At 44.9% G+C, this 19,952-nt stretch overlaps 1 protein-coding gene across 1 annotated transcript in view; it reads right to left on the reverse strand.

The window, feature by feature from the left end:
* Nucleotides 1–19,952, reverse strand: part of SVOP (SV2 related protein) — a 96,325-nt gene that overhangs the window by 36,523 nt on the left and 39,850 nt on the right. The window lies entirely within an intron of this gene.

The raw sequence follows: 19,952 nt of genomic DNA on the forward strand, positions 1-19,952 counted from the left end.
CCACTTAGGCTGGATTCACACGAACGTGTATTGCGTCCGTGCGGGCCACGTGGTTTTCACGCGCCACGCACAGACCAATACAAGTCTATGGGGCAGTACAGACAGTCCGTGTTTTTTGCGCAGCGTTTGTCCGCTGCGCAAAAAGCGCGACATGGTCAATATCTCGGCGTATTTTGCACATCACGCACCCATTGAAGTCAATGGGTGCGTGAAAATCACGCAGGTCGCACGGAAGCACTTCCGTGCGAACTGCCTGTTTCGCGCAACAGCTGTCAAAAGGATGAACGTAAAAAGAAAAGCACCACGTGCATTTCTGTTTACAAACATCCAAATGGCGTGTCATAATGATGGCGGCTGCGCGAAAAGAACGCAGCCGCGCATCATATGCTGCTGCCTCACGGAGCAGGTAAGTGGCTTTTGCGCAGGCAAAACGCCGCGTGTTTTGCGTGCGCAAAAACGCCACGCACGTCTGAATCAGCACTTAGTATAAGTCAAATTTCTCATTCTATAACTTATAACATACAAGATTTTATCTTTCAGTTATGCTTATCTAGAATGCATTTTCGTTATTGTTGGCTGCCTTGCTGCATTTTAGTTCAGCTCTACTAGAGCATAGTTATGAACAGTGACTGCAGCTCATCTACACCGTCTGTTGAGAGTCTGAGATCCATCGCCTGTCTCATCAGAGGCTCATTCTGCAGCTTTTCCCTTACCAGTGCCACTCTGTCTGTTCAGATTAGTCACTCTGATAAAAGTACCAGCCTTCTACAAGCTCAGGACATTATGGGCACACTGCTGCTGTATAACAGGACACAGGCAGGCTGGCCTTCTCTCTCTTGGTGGCCTTCTACCACACCCGGTCTTGTAAAGGGCCTATGGGTGAGAGGTCCTTTTTACTTATGCTCCTTTGTGACTTTTTCCTGTGCCTGAGTAATAGGTCCCTTTGGTATCAGTTCCCTGCCAAAGTGTTCTTTCGTTTGCTGCCTGCTCCCACCCTATGCCTAGTTATTTTTCCTGCAAGTACTTCATTTGTCCTGACCACAGTTCATGCATGACTATGCTATTGTCTCTTCTTTTGGCACTGTGATACTATTCTTCAGCCTAAGTTCAGGCGTTACTAACAGTGAATATTTCTGGACAGCAACCTAGGGATTCCCTCCGAGAAAGTCCATACCTCCATAAGAGGGTTACAGGTAAAGAGATAATGCCTTTAGACTCTGCTCACTATGCCAAACCATTGCACTGGTGAGGCTGGATTCACACAAGCATGTTCGGTCCGTAAAATACGGAACGTATTTCGGCCGCATTTCCCAGACCAAACACACTGCAGGGACCCGGGCTCCTAGCATCATAGTTATGTACGACACTAGGTGTCACTGCCTCGCTGCGGGACAACTGTCCCGTACTGTAATCATGTTTTCAGTATGGGACAGTAGTTCCACGGAGAGGCAGGGACTCCTAGCGTCGTACATAACTATGATGCTAGGAGCCCGGCTCCCGGCAGTGTGTTCGGTCCAGGAAATGCTGCCGAAATACGTTCCGTATTTTTCGGACCGAACATGCTCGTGTGAATCCAGCCTAACAGGGCCAATGCAATAGAGCAGTAGGCAGAGCAGACTAGCAAGTAGCTGATACCATGGGAAAGAAAAAAAACCTGGACCGCACATCCACTATGCTGTACTTGATCTATTGCGGATTGGCAAAATTAAGGAATGTATGAACATGAGGTTCTTAGTTTACATTTTGATCGAACTGTATAAGCCACTTGTCACTTCACGGCGACCTCTTTAAAGTGGGTCCCTACTCTATCAAGTGTAGTATCGCATGGCAACCAGTGCCACTGCAACGCTGTACCTGCAGAAGGAGCAACACAGGAGACCAACAACGCCCATGCTGCCAGTATAGGCCATCTTGGCTCTGGGCCACGTCCCCCCACAGACACAACACTACAGAAAGACTGACCGCTGCACAACACCACAAAAAAGTGAACAGATGGAAGAAGCTCACCTTTCCTTGTAGTCCCTGTGGCCGAACTGAGAACAAAATAGCTATAAACCCTTATGCATTCTCCTGGTGGTCAGGGTTGCTGTGGTGCTGTGTCTGTGGGGGGACGTGGTCCAGAGCCAAGATGGCTTAGACTGTAAACTAAGAACCTCATATTCGTACATTTTTTAATTTTGCCGATCCGCAATAGATCAAGTATAGCAAAGTGGATGTGCGGTCCAGGTTTTCTTCTCTTCCCATGGTATTAACAAGTAGCTGACCCAGGACCCCAATGGGTGGAGCACACAGATCAAGTTTTGTGAATAACACAGATTAATCCAGTAACAAAAAATTCCCCGGGCTAACATTGTAGGGGTACTTGGCGTCGGGGAATTCCTTGCTGTTGAATGAGACAAAATAGATCCCATTGCTTTGTCTACCTTTAACAAAGACTAGGATAGCCTTTGGTGAGGTGATCATAGTTATATTAAAACATATATGTTTCTAAACTTTTGTATTCTACCCGTCCTTGAGAAGAGGTTCCACCCTCTTAATGCCCTCTGTACCTCTACTTAGGGGCTACAAAACGGAACAAAAAAAAACAAGCTTTGTTAGGTTATTGAGTAAAAGACTTTAACCCCTTAATCACACCTCCCAAACGTTTCAGATTCAGCGGTACAGTCCCGGATTCCGGGAGGTATCCCATTGTCCCGGGCGGCCGGGGGTATGTCCTCAGGACGCAGATACAGTTGAACCCAATGCTGAAGCAGGGAGCCATCAGCTCCCTGCTTCAGAATTAGTTCAGAGCAGAGGAGCAGAGCCTCGGCAACACTCTGGCAGGGGATTCCAGTCCAGGAGTAGCCCCTGACGCCACTGTCCATATATGGATGGTGACGTCAGGGGTTCGCTGTATGCTGTATGGGGGAATTTGTTCGGCCATTATACCGCACGTGGGCATCTGTGTGGGCATTATGCTGCATGGGAACATCTGTGTAATGGCCGGAAGGAGGTGAAGGGAAAGTGAGCCCTAATCTACCCACCGCCCTGTCCCTGCCTACTTGCAACGACCCGCCCTAGGCGACGAGGTACAACTGGGCGGCGGTCCCTACGCTGTCTAAGTGCACAGGGAAACAAACAGGGAACATGCAAGGGAAAGGGCAGTAGCCACGGAACGCCACGAGGAAACGGAGCGGCGAACGGACAGTCAGGACCAGGACGAAGTGAGTACACCCAAGCGGGCAAGGAGACAGAAGCAAGCCAGGGGCAAAGCAAAGCAGGACAAGCAGAACTGCAGCAAGGCAGAAGCACGGCAGAAGCAGGCTGGAGCAAGCAGCAGTGGGGCCAGGAATCCAAAAGAATTACAAGCACTGAGGGAGAGAACAGGGCAGGTAATAAAGGACAGGGGGCGGAGCTAACTCCGACAGACCAGGCCGCGATAGGCTCTCCCACTCCTGAGCCTGCCACCCTGGTTGGTGGGAGATGGTGTCAGTCGAACAGGTCTGGCCTCAGGTGTGGATTGATTAATCCCAGGAGTATACCTAGATGAAGTACCTGGCAGATCCCTAACAATCTGTGTGTGCATTACACTGTATGGGGGCATCTGTGTGGGCATTATACTGTATGGGGCATTTGTGTGGGCATCTGTGTTGGCTTTATACTGTGAGTGCCTCCATGGGGGTATAATACTGTATGGTGGCAGCTATGGGCGCATTATACTGTATGGTAGCAGCATGAGGGCATTATACTGTGTGTGGGGCAGCTAGAGGGCATTATACTGTGTGGAAGGCACTATGGGAGCATGATACTCTGTGGGTTGAACCGGGTGTGTATGGGCAGGGTTTTGGCGGGAATAGAGTCGTGGCTTAAAAGCTGCATCGGCTGTCCCTCTTTGTGATTCTTAAAAGTTGGGATGTATGTCTTAATACCGAAGGTATTTTAAACCTTAATGACCAAGCAATTTTTTTGCTTTCAAAGAGCTATAACTTTTTATTTTTCCCTCGACATAGCTGTTTAAAGAGGCTCTGTCACCAGATTCTCAAATCCCTATCTCCTATTGCATGTGATCGGCGCTGCAATGTAGATAACAGTAACGTTTTTTGTTTTTTTAAATGTTCATTTTTGGCCAAGTTATGAGCTATTTTATATATATGCAAATGAGCTTTGAAATGGACAACTGGGCGTTTTTTTTTTCGTTATGTCCAACTGGGCGTGTATTGTGTTTTTAACTGGGCGTGTTTACGTGTATGACGCTGACCAATCAGTGACCAGTCAGTGTCATACACTCCTCTACATTAATTTACACAGCAGCGATCTGCAGCCACATACACAGAGATTAACGTTGATCAAGTGTCCTGATAATGAATACACATGAAATCCAGCCTGGACGTCATGTGTATTCAGAATCCTGACACTTCTGACTCTTTTCTTAGAGATCTCCAGCAAGGGAAACAAAATCTCGTTTAGCTCCGTAATCTCGCGAGATTACGCGTGGCTTGCTGGAATCTCACAGAAAAGACTCAGAAGTGTCAGGATTCTGAATACACATGACGTCCAGGCTGGAGGTCATGTGTATTCATTATCAGGACACTTGATTAACGTTAATCTCTGTGTATGTGGCTGCAGATCGCTGCTGTGTAAATGAATGTAGAGGAGTGTATGACGCTGACTGGTCACTGATTGGTCAGCGTCATACACGTAAACACGCCCAGTTACAAACACAATACACGCATATATATAAAATAGCTCATAACTTGGCCAAAAATGAACGTTTTAAAAAAACAAAAAACGTTACTGTTATCTACATTGCAGCGCCGATCACATGCAATAGGAGATAGGGATTTGAGAATCTGGTGACAGAGCCTTTTTAAGGACTTTTCGGGACAAGTTGTATTTTTCAATAGCACCATTTTGGGGTACATACAATTTGTTGATTAACTTTTATTAACTTTTTTGGTTGGGTAAAGGAAAAAAATACTGAAATTTCGCCATCCTTTTTGCATCTTAAATGAACACCGTTTACCGTGTGGTATAAATAACATAATAACTTTATTCAGGCGGTTGTTATGATTGCAGGGATAGTTTTTTTATGTTTTAATTTTTTTACACAGTAAAAACACTTTTTTTAAAAAAATTATTTGTTTTTTGTGTCGCCATATCTATTTTTCTGCTGACATAGCTGTACGAGGGCTTGTTTTTTGCGGGACGAGTTGTATTTTTTAATGGAACCATATTGACTTATATATAGTTTATTGATTAACTTGTATTAACTTTTGGGAGGGGGAATGTAGAAAAAAAAAACTGAAATTCCACAATTATTTTTTGCATTTTAAATCTTCACCGTTCCCTGTGCGTCGCAATTACAGCGATATTAAATATGTCAAGTTTTTTTCAGGTTCTACCACTTTTGCACAATAAAAACTATTTTAATAGAAAATAATTTGTTTTTGCGTCGTTGTGTTCAAAGAGACATAACATTTTAATTTTTCGGTCAATGTAACCGTATGTAGGCTTAATATTTGTGGGGTGGGATGTAATTTTGATTGGTATCATTTTGGGGTACATGGGACTTATTAATTAACTTTTATAAAAAAATGTGCGGAAGTGGGATGAGAAAAAAAAGCAATTTTGCAGGTTTGTATGCCATTCATAATATATATATATATGTGTATTTTTTTTACACTTTGGAAAATAAAACCATTTTCCTGGAAAAATTGTTTTATTTTTTATTTACTGTGCAGTTTTTCAATAAATGTTTTTTGACATTAAAGAGGTTTTCCCACAAAACACATGTATCCCCTAACCACAGGATAGGGGATTCATGTGTGATCGCTGGCAGCCAGCTATGAGGACAACGGGGACTAAAATTCCCCTGAAGTGCCCTATGAGTATGGCGCTCTAGTGCGCATGAACGACCAGCCCTCCATTCATTTCTATAGAGCTGCTGGAGACAGTGGTCCTGCAAATGCCATAGAAATGAATGCTCCATTTGCTGGTCGTTCATGCGCACTGGCGCTCCATACTCATAGAGCACTTCAGGGGAATTTTGGTCTCCCGTTCTCATCGCTGGGGGTCCGAATGGTCAGACCCCCAGTGATCACACATGTATCCCCTATCCTTGGCTGATATCATTTCTGTACTTGGGGCTGATAATCAGCCCCTAGGCTCCATAAGTTATATCAGCCCTGGTACAGAAATCATGTCAGCTCATACATAAGTTATCATCAGCCTCTAGTCTAGGGGCTGATTACTTCTCTGTGGGCTGACATGATATCTGTACCAGGGAGACTTGTCACTTATGTAGCCTTGAGGGCAGGACTGATTATCAGCCCCTAGTAAGTACAGAGATCATGTCAACCCATAAGTCATAAATATCAGCCTGGAAAAAAAATGTATATGATATGGCCAGAAAGACATACACAAATTGTCACACTCACACAAACTCAGCTTTGACCAAATGTATGTCAGGCTCAGCCGCTCAGCTCAGGAGGCGGAAGACAACGAAAGCACCGAGCGCCGCAGGCTGATGGGGGTTGGGAGAGCGGGGCGAAGACAAATACTGTCTCAGAGTCTGACGGCCGGGCAGTGCTAGCTCCACACAGAACGTCCCGACGCTGGCCTGACCGCTCATAATGCTCGGACACTGGCCAAGACATTGTGTGCCCAGCCGGGCCGAGAAAAGATGCATACACAATGAATGTGAGCGGTGCACAAAGGAGGGATGGGCGGGCCAGGCAGCCCACTATGCCTTATAAATGAGCGGCCCACTGGGAATTGTCCCGGAATTACAATGGCCAATCCGCCCCTGCAGGAGTATGTGACAGAAAATAGTATTATAAGTGACAGCCAGCACGGTTTTACTAAGACAGAAGTTGTCAAACCAACCTGATTTGTTTTTATAAACAGGTGAAAATAATCCTGTACAGAGGAGCCACTGTGGATATAGTGTTTTTGGACTTTACAAAGGCATTTGACACTGTCCCTCATAGACGCCTAATGGGTAAATTAAGGTCTATAGATTTAGAAATTATAGTTTGTAATTGGATTAAAAATTGGTTCAAGGATCGTATCCGAGAGTTAGGCTGGGTTCACACAACCTATTTTCAGGCGTAAACGAGGCGTATTATGCCTCGATTTACACCTGAATATACGGCTTCAATACGTCAGCAAACATCTGCCCATTCATTTGAATGGGTTTGCCGACGTACTTGAATTCAATGAAGAACAGCTCTAAATTACGGCCATCACTGACACCTCGCAAAATGCGAGGACGAGCAATTACGTCTGAAATTACGGAGCTGATTTCTCCTGAAAACAGCTCCGTAATTTCAGACGTAAATGCAGTTTACGTGTGCACATACCCATATAGTCAACGATTCCTACTCTGAATGGTCACCGGTTATGAGTGGTGTACCCCAGATTTCAGTGCTGGGACCACTATTATTCAGCTTGTTTGCTAATGATATAGAAAATGGAATTAATATTACTTCGATTTTTGCAGATGACACCAAGATATGTAGTATAGTTCAGTCAATAAAATATTTATTTTTTATAAATTACATCGCGACTTGGACACAATGAGTGTTTTGGTATCCACTTGGCAAATGAGGTTCAATGTCGATAAATGTAAAGTTATGCATCTGGGTACTAATAACCTGCATGCATCATATGTCCTAGAGGGAGCTATACTGGGAGAGTCACTAGTTGAGAAGGATCTGGGTGTACTTGTAGACAGGGCCGGCCTTAGGATAGATGGCGCCCCGTGCAAAATTATCTTTCGGCTCCCCACCCCATCATAAAAAAAATGCCCCATAAAAAAAGTATAATGCCCTATATAGTGCCCCCACACAGTATAAACACAGAAAGCAATTGTGACCCAGGGCAGTCAGCAGGTAAAATATACAATCAAGACAGGAATGCCAACAGGCAAGCAAAAACCCTTATTTCCTGACTACCCACAATTGATTAGGAAAATGAACTAACAAATTTTATTAAGCTACGTGTAGCAAAGAGACAGACCACATAAACGTCAGTTTAAAATTATCACTGTCACAGTGCCGAAGTGAAAGTGAAAATCAGCCAGCTGGAAGGCTCGGCAAATCATTCAAACGGCCAAGGTGAACACTGACTGAGTTGAAGTCAGCTTGCAAGATAGAAGCCACATTTAGTAAATAGGCATTAAATTCGGCTAGGACAGGAATTAAAAACACTTTAAACACTTTAAAGCCCCCCCGACATGTGGACGAGATTCTGTCCCCCTTTGTTTCTGCCCTGTCATCCCACCTTAAGGATACTAAAGACACCGTCACCAGGATTCAGGAGATCAATGTCACCCCCACCACTTTGTTGGCGAGCATAGACGTGGAGTCCCTGTATACTAACATTCAGCACGACCTGGGTCTTAATGCAGTTGAATATTTTTTGAGCACCAAAGGCACACAATTTCATCGTCATAATAATTTTGTCCTATCACTATTACGTTTTCTACTCACTCATAATTTTTTCACTTTTGATGCCAAATATTATCATCAGATAAAAGGCACGGCCATGGGCACTGTTTGTGCACCTTCCTACGCCAACCTCTTCCTGGGTTGGTGGGAAGACACCATTGTTTTTTCCGACGATCTACTTTTCTTTACCTCACATATCTCCTTTTGGGGTAGATATATTGATGACATTCTCATCCTTTGGGATGGGGATGTCAACATTTTCACTGACTTCATGTCTATGCATAACACCAACTCTATCGGTATGAAATTTACTTTTGATATAAACGATCGGGTAATTGATTTCCTGGATCTTAAGATCTCTCTGGATCCTGTTGGCGGTGTCCAAACCGATATATTTCGAAAAGCTACAGCGACTAATAGCTTCCTGCATTGGAACAGCTATCACCCACCTGCCCTGAAGAGAGGGATACCTATCGGCCAATACTTACGAGCCAAACGCAACTGTTCTGATGAGTCATCTTTTCAGAGAGAATGTGATGGTCTTTACCATAAATTTTTGGTACGAGGGTATCCAAAAAAGTGGCTCCATAGGGCCTATGCTAGGGCCAGGGCATCTCAGAGATCTGAACTACTCTCTGATAGAGGTGCTGGATCCGTATTGCCACCATCGTCCAATGCCATTCGTTGCATTGGCACCTTTGACGTGTGCTCATCTCAGGTAGTTGATGTTCTGAGAAAACATTGGTCGATCCTTACCGCTGACCCAGATTTAGTGGAGGTACTCCCGGCCAATCCTGCTATTACCTATCGCAGGGGCAAAAATCTTCGTGATTTTCTGGTACATAGCCATTATTCTCCTATTTCCCTTAATACACCATCTACATGGTTAAAGTCACCTATAACTGGTTTCCATCCCTGCGGGAGATGTTCCTTCTGTCCTCTGATGCCTAGAGTTAGAAGTTTCACTAACCCCCTAGACAATAGACTTTATCACATTAAGCAATTTCTTAACTGCCAGAGTAGCGGGATTGTCTATGTGGCTAAATGTCCCTGCCCGAAATTGTATGTCGGTAAGACTCTGCAGGAATTGAGGAGGAGAGTATCGAGACATCTCAGTACTATCAATTTGAAAGAGGATACCACTCTCTCCAGACATATGCATAGGTTCCATTCTGACAACCCTAAGCTACTCCAATTTTGGGGTATTAAACAACTAAAACTGGGACCCAGGGCTGGGAATTTGGACCAGAAACTCCTACAGGAGGAAGCACGCTGGATCCATCGTCTTGGCACTATGACCCCTCAGGGATTAAATGAGGGTTTCACTTATAGTGCCTTTCTTTGATCCGTTGTTTATTTCCCTTCATGTCCTGTGTGGTTGTCTTTATTATCTATTGTTATTTTCTTTTCTTTTTATTTTTCGTATCATTTATACTCATTTACGATTGGTTGGTGCTTTTGGATTCGATTAATCGCCAGTATCATGGAAAAAATTCTGCTTCCCCCCCCCTTTTTTATAGGGTGGTACTATCTCTATTTATGTTATGGTTTATCTTACTATGGAATCACCATTTATGACCATATATGTCTTTTAATGTGCGGCCGCGAGTACCGAATTTGTTCTATTATATTTATTATATACACTTATGATTCATCCACATACGGAGTATTTATTGTCCCTATTGGGATATTGGATACACCTATCATTGATGGGTACATCATTATGGCTAAAAAGGAGTACTGGGGCCACTAGGGTTCATGACCGAGAGTAGGAGGGATCTGTACAGCTGTATATAGGGTTAGTGTAGACTGCTCTTGCAGCCCTGACCGGGTGTCCCCTGCAAAAACGGGGGACATTACTATTCCCTGTATTAGGGTTTAGCTGACACTTACGGCTCGCATGCCGGTTTGTCAGGTCTTTGTGGCAGTTCACACTTTTCTCAGTCCCTATCATGTCAGGTTGCGGTTAGGCACCTTTCCCATATTAAAGTAGGCAGTACAACTCTGCTTTTATCTTTATCTTTCTAGGTATCTTTCTAAGTCCGATGTGGATACTGTTGCGCATGCGTTGTTGCTATCATGATGGTATCATTATGTGCCTGCTCTGGGTCTTGAGTGACGGCCACAGCGCCTGCGCTGACATGCGATGCTCTCTGTTTTTACCCTGGAGCTCATCATTTTTCTAAGTGCCCACTATGTGCCATTGCGCATGCGCGGCTACTCTAAGGGAGTCTATCACGGGACGTCTACTCTGTGTCCATTTTGTCAGCCACGGCGCCTGCGCCGATTTCTGATGTATTGGTGTTCTCTCTCAGTATTTTTCTAAGTCCCTGTTTTGACCTACTACGCATGCGTGTCATCACTGACTAGTTTGTTTTTATCGACAGTGTATCCTTATCGTTCGTTGCCTCCTATTGGTCTCTGAATGGGATGTTTTCTATTGGCCGGGCAGCACCATCTGTTCCTTGCGCTGTCCTGAGGCGGCTGATTGGCAGCCCGTTCCCCTGCACGCCTCCCATTCACGTCACTCTGTATTGCCATAAAGGCTTCCGTTTTCTCGCCGCGTCGCCATTAGCCCCATGTACCCCTGAGGACGCTACTAGTTAGCGAAACATGTCGGGGGGGCTTTAAAGTGTTTTTAATTCCTGTCCTAGCCGAATTTAATGCCTATTTACTAAATGTGGCTTCTATCTTGCAAGCTGACTTCAACTCAGTCAGTGTTCACCTTGGCCGTTTGAATGATTTGCCGAGCCTTCCAGCTGGCTGATTTTCACTTTCACTTCGGCACTGTGACAGTGATAATTTTAAACTGACGTTTATGTGGTCTGTCTCTTTGCTACACGTAGCTTAATAAAATTTGTTAGTTCATTTTCCTAATCAATTGTGGGTAGTCAGGAAATAAGGGTTTTTGCTTGCCTGTTGGCATTCCTGTCTTGATTGTATATTTTACCTGCTGACTGCCCTGGGTCACAATTGCTTTCTGTGTAAATACTGCTGGGTTAATTACCCTTTTCTATTGACCCTGTTCCCACTGTGGAACTTTTTATATCTCATACTGTTTATTTGATATGGCTGGTTTTTTGTCTAAGAAGCCCAACATAGAGACTCTGTCCGCTGAGGTGGCTTATGTCTTTTCCACTGACAATATTCCACTGCATCAGTTTGACATCCATACAGCGTTTAGGGACCTCCAGAAAACGTATCAAAAATTTGTGCGCTCCTGTTGGGAGATAGCCAGTCTTGAGACCTATATACAGCAGAAGATTGTCTATAGGGGTCTTAGAATTAATATCACACCTAACTCACATCGTGACAACACTGCCTTCACAAAGGGGTGGGAGGACCTTCTCACTGAGAGTTCCTTGCGGATGCTTCAATATCTGCTGGAATTCGAAAAGCAGAGCCACAGTAAAATTGGCGCTCAACTTGAAAAAGAGATATTGGATATAAAGGTTTTTCAGTCCTGTCCTGAATTCGCTGCATCAGAGGCTAAACTACAAAAAAACATTGAGAAACTACAGGGTGAGATAAAGGAGCGTAAACATCGCAAATATATTCGGGATCGGAGGGACTTCGATATAGGCCAAATCTACACGTATAGGACACGCTTTGTCCCTACCCCTAAACAAACTACTGTATACACCGATTTCTCTGAATCGGATACTTCGGGTACGGAATTTTCTAGATCTACTGGTGATAGTCCCAGACTAGGTACTAAACGTAAGGTTAGGAACACCAGGCCTGGCTTTTCAAAGAAAATCTCTACTGTATCTAAGCAGCCTCCTATTGGACCCTTGATTAGAAATAGACCATGTCCACCTGCTGTCTCCAACTCTTCATCTGTTTTATCTACATCTGTTCCTACCTATGCCCAAAGTTCCACAAGCATGATGGGCAACTCTCAGTTATCAACCACAGCTGTAGCTTCGAGTGGTGGCAATGGTACCAATACTACCATGGGCCCTTCCACTACATTTCCTTTTTTAGGACCACTCAATATGCACTGGGGACTCAAATCATAAAATCAAACATACCAACCACCAATGACGCCGATATGCAGATAATTAATTTGTCTTCATACAGTTTAAACTCACATCAGTTGACCCTCTTACAAAGGGGACTCTCATATACCCCTGCACCCCCTTTTAATGAATTCACATGGGCAAAGGATATTAATCTTTTCGCGAGAAAACTGGCCCTACATAAGCATTTTAAGGGTTCTATACAGGATGGTATCCGTCAGGATCGCCAAGAGCAAAACACCATGAGGGCTCTTGAGAGTCTCCTTCGGGAGAACCAATATGGAGTCTCTGAGGCGGTTGGCCCTTTTTCGTCGTTACGCCCCAAATCCAAGCTTACTCCCCCTTTCTCTCAGTATGGACATATTGATGTTTTTGTTAAAATGGTCTGTAAAGACCTTAAAAGCTTGAGAGTTAACAGGTCTATGGCCTTTGGGAATCTTAGCAGTGATGAGAGGATGGCGTTGGACGATCTATGTAGTAATGCGGATCTGGTGTTTAAGCCCTCGGATAAAGGAGGCAATATTGTAGTGATGGACCGTGTGGATTATGCAGACATGGTCCATAGGTTACTAGGTGATCACACAACTTATACTATCTTAAAAAGCAACCCTACGACCAACTACCTATTAGAACTGTTTGACCTACTTACCGATGCTAAGAGCAGTAATCTTATTACTTTGGATGAATTTAAACGTCTGTATAATCCCACTCCCACTCTTGCAACCTTTTACGCTTTACCAAAGGTCCATAAAAATAAGAACCCCATCCCTGGAAGACCTATAGTGTCGGGAAATGACAACCTTACACAGGGCATAAGTCTTTATGTGGACGAGATTCTGTCCCCCTTTGTTTCTGCCCTGTCATCCCACCTTAAGGATACTAAAGACACCGTCACCAGGATTCAGGAGATCAATGTCACCCCCACCACTTTGTTGGCGAGCATAGACGTGGAGTCCCTGTATACTAACATTCAGCACGACCTGGGTCTTAATGCAGTTGAATATTTTTTGAGCACCAAAGGCACACAATTTCATCGTCATAATAATTTTGTCCTATCACTATTACGTTTTCTACTCACTCATAATTTTTTCACTTTTGATGCCAAATATTATCATCAGATAAAAGGCACGGCCATGGGCACTGTTTGTGCACCTTCCTACGCCAACCTCTTCCTGGGTTGGTGGGAAGACACCATTGTTTTTTCCGACGATCTACTTTTCTTTACCTCACATATCTCCTTTTGGGGTAGATATATTGATGACATTCTCATCCTTTGGGATGGGGATGTCAACATTTTCACTGACTTCATGTCTATGCTTAACACCAACTCTATCGGTATGAAATTTACTTTTGATATAAACGATCGGGTAATTGATTTCCTGGATCTTAAGATCTCTCTGGATCCTGTTGGCGGTGTCCAAACCGATATATTTCGAAAAGCTACAGCGACTAATAGCTTCCTGCATTGGAACAGCTATCACCCACCTGCCCTGAAGAGAGGGATACCTATCGGCCAATACTTACGAGCCAAACGCAACTGTTCTGATGAGTCATCTTTTCAGAGAGAATGTGATGGTCTTTACCATAAATTTTTGGTACGAGGGTATCCAAAAAAGTGGCTCCATAGGGCCTATGCTAGGGCCAGGGCATCTCAGAGATCTGAACTACTCTCTGATAGAGGTGCTGGATCCGTATTGCCACCATCGTCCAATGCCATTCGTTGCATTGGCACCTTTGACGTGTGCTCATCTCAGGTAGTTGATGTTCTGAGAAAACATTGGTCGATCCTTACCGCTGACCCAGATTTAGTGGAGGTACTCCCGGCCAATCCTGCTATTACCTATCGCAGGGGCAAAAATCTTCGTGATTTTCTGGTACATAGCCATTATTCTCCTATTTCCCTTAATACACCATCTACATGGTTAAAGTCACCTATAACTGGTTTCCATCCCTGCGGGAGATGTTCCTTCTGTCCTCTGATGCCTAGAGTTAGAAGTTTCACTAACCCCCTAGACAATAGACTTTATCACATTAAGCAATTTCTTAACTGCCAGAGTAGCGGGATTGTCTATGTGGCTAAATGTCCCTGCCCGAAATTGTATGTCGGTAAGACTCTGCAGGAATTGAGGAGGAGAGTATCGAGACATCTCAGTACTATCAATTTGAAAGAGGATACCACTCTCTCCAGACATATGCATAGGTTCCATTCTGACAACCCTAAGCTACTCCAATTTTGGGGTATTAAACAACTAAAACTGGGACCCAGGGCTGGGAATTTGGACCAGAAACTCCTACAGGAGGAAGCACGCTGGATCCATCGTCTTGGCACTATGACCCCTCAGGGATTAAATGAGGGTTTCACTTATAGTGCCTTTCTTTGATCCGTTGTTTATTTCCCTTCATGTCCTGTGTGGTTGTCTTTATTATCTATTGTTATTTTCTTTTCTTTTTATTTTTCGTATCATTTATACTCATTTACGATTGGTTGGTGCTTTTGGATTCGATTAATCGCCAGTATCATGGAAAAAATTCTGCTTCCCCCCCCCTTTTTTATAGGGTGGTACTATCTCTATTTATGTTATGGTTTATCTTACTATGGAATCACCATTTATGACCATATATGTCTTTTAATGTGCGGCCGCGAGTACCGAATTTGTTCTATTATATTTATTATATACACTTATGATTCATCCACATACGGAGTATTTATTGTCCCTATTGGGATATTGGATACACCTATCATTGATGGGTACATCATTATGGCTAAAAAGGAGTACTGGGGCCACTAGGGTTCATGACCGAGAGTAGGAGGGATCTGTACAGCTGTATATAGGGTTAGTGTAGACTGCTCTTGCAGCCCTGACCGGGTGTCCCCTGCAAAAACGGGGGACATTACTATTCCCTGTATTAGGGTTTAGCTGACACTTACGGCTCGCATGCCGGTTTGTCAGGTCTTTGTGGCAGTTTACACTTTTCTCAGTCCCTATCATGTCAGGTTGCGGTTAGGCACCTTTCCCATATTAAAGTAGGCAGTACAACTCTGCTTTTATCTTTATCTTTCTAGGTATCTTTCTAAGTCCGATGTGGATACTGTTGCGCATGCGTTGTTGCTATCATGATGGTATCATTATGTGCCTGCTCTGGGTCTTGAGTGACGGCCACAGCGCCTGCGCTGACATGCGATGCTCTCTGTTTTTACCCTGGAGCTCATCATTTTTCTAAGTGCCCACTATGTGCCATTGCGCATGCGCGGCTACTCTAAGGGAGTCTATCACGGGACGTCTACTCTGTGTCCATTTTGTCAGCCACGGCGCCTGCGCCGATTTCTGATGTATTGGTGTTCTCTCTCAGTATTTTTCTAAGTCCCTGTTTTGACCTACTACGCATGCGTGTCATCACTGACTAGTTTGTTTTTATCGACAGTGTATCCTTATCGTTCGTTGCCTCCTATTGGTCTCTGAATGGGATGTTTTCTATTGGCCGGGCAGCACCATCTGTTCCTTGCGCTGTCCTGAGGCGGCTGATTGGCAGCCCGTTCCCCTGCACGCCTCCCATTCACGTCACTCTGTATTGCCATAAAGGCTTCCGTTTTCTCGCCGCGTCGCCATTAGCCCCATGTACCCCTGAGGACGCTACTAGTTAGCGAAACATGTCGGGGGGGCTTTAAAGTGTTTTTAATTCCTGTCCTAGCCGAATTTAATGCCTATTTACTAAATGTGGCTTCTATCTTGCAAGCTGACTTCAACTCAGTCAGTGTTCACCTTGGCCGTTTGAATGATTTGCCGAGCCTTCCAGCTGGCTGATTTTCACTTTCACTTCGGCACTGTGACAGTGATAATTTTAAACTGACGTTTATGTGGTCTGTCTCTTTGCTACACGTAGCTTAATAAAATTTGTTAGTTCATTTTCCTAATCAATTGTGGGTAGTCAGGAAATAAGGGTTTTTGCTTGCCTGTTGGCATTCCTGTCTTGATCCCACACAGTATAAAGCCCCTTTAGTGCCCCCCATACAGTATAATAATAATATTTAATAATATAATATATTATAACCCCTTCAAGGACACAGTTTTATGTCCTCTAATTGTGCCCACACGGTATTATGCCCCCTGTAGTACCTCTACACAGTATAATGTCCGCTTAGTGGCCCCCACACAGCATAATGCCCCCTCCACTGGATGCCACACACAGCCCACTCCCCTGTAGATAGAGCCCCCGGTTAGATTGTGCTATACAGCCTCCCTGTAGACAGTACCATAATTCCCCACCTCCCCCTTGTAGACAGTGCCATACAGCCCCCCACCAAAAAATTGTACTCACCTAGGCTCCATTCACACTACGAACTGAGCTGATCCACGACGGGATCCTTGCGTAGGCCAGCGTGATCCTGTAGCCTAGTACAGAGTTTCCCAACCTTTTTGGACTCGAGGCACCACTGGAAAAATACAATTTCCTCTACCAAAAATTGTTTTGAGAAAGACAGAAAACTGATAAAAACAAGCACTACACTCGTAGGGTATGTTCACACAGCGTTTTTTGTAAGGCAAAAAAAATTGGCCTCAAAATTCCTTCAGGAATTTTGAAGCAGATTTTGAATTGACAGCGTTGTTTGACCTTTTTTTGTGTTTTTTTTAAGCTGCTAAAGCTGATGCAAAAGATGCATGCAAAAAAGCACTCCAAATGGGCGCCACAGGTATTTTCTGCCTCCTATTAATTTCAATTGGAGCTCAGAGGTGGAAACCCCTTGAAGACTATCAGCCCCCCACTCACAGTAAAATAACCATCAGCCCGCCATTCACAGTAAAATAACCATTAGCCCCCCAATCACAGTAAAATGACCATCAGCCCCCCACTCACAGTAAAATGACCATCAGCCCATCACTCACAGTAAAATGATCATCAGATTCCCCCTGTAGATAGTACCACTCAGCCCCCTTGTACGTAGTTTCACACAGCCCCCTTGTAAGTAGTGCCACACAGCCCCCTTGTAGGTAGTGCCACACAGCCTCCTTGTAGGTAGTGCCACACAGCCCCCTTGTAGGTAGTGCCACACAGCCCCCTTGTAGGTAGTGACACACAGCCCCCTTGTAGATAGCACCCCCCTTTCCTGTAGATAGCGCCACCGTAACACCATGAAGGAGCAGAATCCCCCTGTGACCAGGGATTCCGCTCCTGGAGTGCTCCGCTTGATGTCTCTGTCCATATATGGACAGTGACATGAGGGGCAACTCCTGAAGCGGAATCCAAATCCACAGCATTGCCTAAGCTGTGTCCGGGGATTCCACTCCAGGAGAAGCCCCTGTCTTCTGTGTCCATTTATTGACAGTAACGTCACTGGCTTCTCCTGGAGTGGAATCCCCGGTCACAGGGTTGGCAACGCTGTGGACGGGGATTCCGCTGCAGGAGTTGCCCCTGATGTCACTGTCCATATATGGACAGAGACATCAAGCACTCCGTCCAGGAGCGGAATCCCCGGCCACACGGGGATTCTGCTCCTTCAGGGAGCTACAGTGGTGCTAGTAGATAGCAGAGCAGGAAGATACCTCCCTGCTCTGCTATAGTGTTGTCTCTACTGCTGTAGCAGCCGCAGTGGCTGCTAGAGGCGCCATCGGCTATGGGGGGGGGGGGGCGTCCCGACGGGCGCCCACATGCCCGGTGTCGCCGCTAGCAGCCGCTACGGCTGCTACAGCGGTAGCGACACCACTGAGTGAAGAAGCACCCGAGCGGGAAAGGCGGCTGCTGAGTCGCAGGGCCTGGGCGCTTCTGAAACAAACAGGGGAAGGGGGCCAGCGCAGCGCCCCCTTCCACCTTCTGGAGTGATGCGCCCTGTGCAATGGCACAGGTCGCACACCCCTAAGGCCGGCCCTGCTTGTAGATCATAAGCTAAATAACAGCATGCAATGTCAATCAGCTGCTTCTAAAGCCAGCAAAATACAAAGGGACAGAATTTTACCGCTTCACAAAGCATTAGTGTGGCCTCATCTACAATATGTAATTCCGTTCTGGGCACAAGTTCACAGAAAGGATGCCCTGGAGTTGGATAAAATACAAAGAAGAGCAACTAAACTAATAAGGACCATGGAGAATCTTAGTTATGAGGAAAGAATGACATTTATTTAGTCTTGAGAAGAGACGACTAGGGCAGGATTAAATTGTATAAATATATGAATGGCCCATACAAAAAATATGGTGAAAAGCTGTTACATGTAAAATCCCCTAAAAAGACAAGGGGGCCCTCCCTTCGTCTGGAGAAAAAAAAAGGTTCAATTTGTAGAGGAGACAAGCTTTCTTTGCCACAAGAACTGTGAATCTGTGGAATAGGCGACCCAGGAGCTGGTCACAGCAGGAACAGTACATGATGTAAAAACAGTCTGACATAAATGTATATGCCTATGTAAATGTATAGAGTTCTTTTTTGAATGTTGATCCAGTCTGATCGCCACTAGGGATCAGGAGGGACATTTTTTTCTTTTTAGGGCAGATTGGTTCATGCCTTATGGGGTTTTTTTTAATCTTCCTTTGGATCAATAGGGGTAAAACTTTCTAGAATTTTTGAAGTTTACCCATATCCCGTCCCTTTCTCCCAACCTTTGGTTTAACTTGATGGGCATATATATTTTTTTCAACTGTTCTAACTATGTTACTATGGTGGATCATAACAATTCCACATACCCGTCATGGATTCTGTATAAATGGAAGCTATGATACAAGCGTGAACAGAGCCTTAAACATGCACATTTACACAGCACAACCTATAGATTCAAAAACATCAATTTCAATGTACTAACCAGGAAAAATTATAAAGCACTTAGTCACAGTAGATAAACAACCAAAACATAATTTGTAATGTTAAAAGCTGTTATAGTTTAACCCCTTAATGACCACTGATATGCCTTTTCACGGCAGTCATTAATGGGCTTTATTTTAAAGCGTCGCCTTCACAGGGGCGCCACTAGCAGCTGTTATGGCTGCTACAGCGGTAGCGCCGCTACTATAGGGCCCGCACCGCCGAGCCTCCAAAAAGTATGGGTAGGGCGACACAGGCCCTCTCATGCCTGTAGGCGTCGCTAGCACTGGAGTGGTGCTAGCGACAGCCAAATACATCCATTAGCGCTGAATGGCCGGCCTTACAATGACGCTGATTGGCTAGCGGCGCGATGATGTCATCGCGCTGCTTCCGTGCTTGAAAGGCGCTGATTGACAGGGAAATTCATTCTGCCCCGCCAATCAGTGTCATTGGACTACGCTCGTTCACCTTCTGCAGACCCGCTCAGAAGAGATGTGGGGATGTGGGGCACTAGCTACAGGGGTGGTCTGTATGTGGGGATGTGGGGCACAATCTACAGGGGGGGTTTATATGTGGGGATGTGGGCAACTATATACAGGGGGGTCTATATGTGGGGATGTGGGCCACTATATACAGGGGGTCTATATTTGGGCCTCTGTATACAGGGGTGTTATATATGTGGGCCACTATATAAAGGGGGGTCTATATGTGGGGATG

This window comes from Rhinoderma darwinii, chromosome 1, assembly GCF_050947455.1.
Source record: "Rhinoderma darwinii isolate aRhiDar2 chromosome 1, aRhiDar2.hap1, whole genome shotgun sequence".
Taxonomy (NCBI): domain Eukaryota; kingdom Metazoa; phylum Chordata; class Amphibia; order Anura; family Rhinodermatidae; genus Rhinoderma; species Rhinoderma darwinii.